The following is a 3,241-nucleotide window of genomic DNA, read 5'->3' as shown; positions in this document are numbered from 1 at the left end:
TCTAGTTTGAGAGTGCCAAGTTGGTCCTGAAAACTGACACCCAGAACAGTGGCTTGTGAGTTTTGTTTCCCTGGGAAAAAGCCTGTACAATGGTTCAGGGTCCTGCGGCCTGAAATTTCAGGGGGCCTACTGGAATTTTGCCTCTCGCAGGATGCCTCCCAGACGCAACGTGGAAGCAGTGCCAACTTGGACTGGTTTGAGAGTGCCAAGTGGCTCTTGAAAACTGACACCCAGAACAGTGCCTTGTGAGTTTTGTTTCCCAGGGAAAAAGCCTGTACAATGGTTGAGGGGCATGAAACTTTAAATGGCCAGGTGCCTTCTGGAATTCAGCCTCTCGCAGGATGCCTCCCAGAAGCAAGGTGGCACCAGTGCACACTTGGTCTAGTTTGAGAGTGAAAAGTGGGTCCTGCAAACTGACACCCACAAGAGTGGCTTGTAAGTTTTGTGTCCTAGGGTAAAGGCCTGTAGAACTGTTTAGGGTACTGCGGCCTTAAATTGCCAGGTGCCTCCTGGAATTCCGCCTCTCGCAGGATGTTTCCCAGACGCTAAGCGGCACCGGTGCCCACTTATTCTAGTTTGAGAGTGCCAAGTTGGTCCTGAAAACTGACACCACGACCAGTGGCTTGTGAGTTTTGTTTCCCAGGAAAAAAGCCTGTAAAATGGTTCAGGGTCCTGCGGCCTTAAATTGCCGGGTGCCTTCTCGAATTGCGCCTCTCGCAGGATGCCTCCCAGAGGCAAGGTGGCACCAGTGCCAACTTGGTCTGGTTTGAGAGTGCCAAGTGGGTCCTGAAAACTGACACCCAGAACAGTGGCTTGTGAGTTTTGTTTCCCCGGGGAAAAGGCCTGTAGAAGGGTTCAGGGGCCTGAGGCCAAAAATGGCTAGGTGCCTCCTGTAATTCGGCCTCTCACAGGATGCCTCCCAGACGCAAGGTGGCACCAGTGCAAACTTGGTCTGGTTTGAGAGTGCCAAGTGGGACCTGCAGACTGACACCCAGAACAGTGGTTGTGTGTTTTGTTTCCAAGGGAAAAAGCCTGTACAATGGTTCAGGGTTCTGCAGCCTTAAATTGCCAGGTGCCTCCTCGAATTGCGCCTCTCGCACGATGCCTCCCAGACGCAAGGTGGCACCAGTGCCAACTTGGTGTGGTTTTAGAGTGCCACGTGGGTCCTGAAAACTGACACCCAGAACAGTGGCTTGTGAGTTTTGTTTCCCAGGGAAAAAGGCGTGTAGACTGGCGCAGGGGCCTGAGACCCTAAGTTTCCGTGTGCCTCCTGGAATTCGGCGTCTGGCAGGATGCCTCCCAGACGCAAAGTGGCACCAGTGCAAACTTGGGCTTTTTTGAGAGTGCCAAGTGGGTCCTGCCAACTGACACCCAGAACAGTGGCTTTTGAGTTTTGTTTCCCAGGGAAAAAGCCTGTACAATAGTTTAGGGTCCTGCGGCCTTAAATTGCCAGGTGCCTCCTGGACATCCGCCTCTCGCAGAATGCCTCCCAGATGCAAGGTGGCACCAGTTCAAACTTGGTCTCGTTTGAGAGTGCCACGTGTGTCCTGCAAAATGACACCCAGAACAGTGGCTTTTTATTTTTGTTTATCAGGGAAAAGGCCTGTATAATGGTTCAGGGGCATGAAACTTTAAATGGCCAGGTGCCTTCTGGAATTCGGACTCTCGCAGGATGCCTCCCAGACGCAAGGTGGCACCAATGCAAACTTGGTCTGGTTTGAGAGTGAAAAGAGGGTCCTGCAAACTGACACCCACAAGAGTGGCTTGTGAGTTTTGTTTCCCAGGGAAAAAGGCCTTTAGGAGGTTTCAGGGACCTGAGGCCAAAAATGGCCAGGTGCCTTCAGGATTTCCGCCTCTGGAAGGCTGCCTCCCAGGCGCAAAGTGGCACCAGTGCCAACTTGCTAGGGTTTGAGAGTGCCAAGTGGGTCCTGAGAACTGACACCCAGAACAGTGGCTTGTGAGTTTTTTTTCCCAGGTAAAATCCTGTACAATGGTTAAGGGTCCTGCGGCTTTAAATTGCGCCTCTCGCAGGATGCCTCCAAGACCGGGGTGGCAGCAGTGCCAACATGGTCTGGTTTGAGAGTGCCTAGTGGGTCTTGGAAACGGGCAACCAGAACAGTGGCTTGTGAGTTTTGTTTCCCTGGGAAAAAGCCTGTACAATGGTTCAGGGTCCTGCGGCCTGAAATTTCAGGGGGCCTACTGGAATTTTGCCTCTCGCAGGATGCCTCCCAGACGCAACGTGGAAGCAGTGCCAACTTGGACTGGTTTGAGAGTGCCAAGTGGCTCTTGAAAACTGACACCCAGAACAGTGCCTTGTGAGTTTTGTTTCCCAGGGAAAAAGCCTGTACAATGGTTGAGGGGCATGAAACTTTAAATGGCCAGGTGCCTTCTGGAATTCAGCCTCTCGCAGGATGCCTCCCAGAAGCAAGGTGGCACCAGTGCACACTTGGTCTAGTTTGAGAGTGAAAAGTGGGTCCTGCAAACTGACACCTACAAGAGTGGCTTGTAAGTTTTGTGTCCTAGGGTAAAGGCCTGTAGAACTGTTTAGGGTACTGCGGCCTTAAATTGCCAGGTGCCTCCTGGAATTCCGCCTCTCGCAGGATGTTTCCCAGACGCTAAGCGGCACCGGTGCCCACTTATTCTAGTTTGAGAGTGCCAAGTTGGTCCTGAAAACTGACACCCAGAACAGTGGCTTGTGAGTTTTGTTTCCCAGGAAAAAAGCCTGTAAAATGGTTCAGGGTCCTGCAGCCTTAAATTGCCGGGTGCCTTCTCGAATTGCGCCTCTCGCAGGATGCCTCCCAGAGGCAAGGTGGCACCAGTGCCAACTTGGTCTGGTTTGAGAGTGCCAAGTGGGTCCTGAAAACTGACACCCAGAACAGTGGCTTGTGAGTTTTGTTTTCCCGGGGAAAAGGCCTGTAGAAGGGTTCAGGGGCCTGAGGCCAAAAATGGCTAGGTGCCTCCTGTAATTCGGCCTCTCACAGGATGCCTCCCAGACGCAAGGTGGCACCAGTGCCAACTTGGTGTGGTTTGAGAGTGCCACGTGGGTCCTGAAAACTGACACCCAGAACAGTGGCTTGTGAGTTTTGTTTCCCAAAGAAAAAGGCGTGTAGAAGGGTGCAGGGGCCTGAGGCCCTAAGTTGCCGTGTGCCTCCTGGAATTCGGCGTCTCGCAGGATTCTTCTTAGACAAAAAGGGGCACCAGTGCCAACTTGGTCTAGTTTGAGAGTGCCAATTGGGTTCTG

The sequence above is a fragment of the Fringilla coelebs genome, assembly GCF_963513975.1.
Source record: "Fringilla coelebs genome assembly, contig: SCAFFOLD_45, whole genome shotgun sequence".
NCBI lineage: Eukaryota > Metazoa > Chordata > Aves > Passeriformes > Fringillidae > Fringilla > Fringilla coelebs.
Note: the sequence above shows the minus strand (reverse complement) of the source record.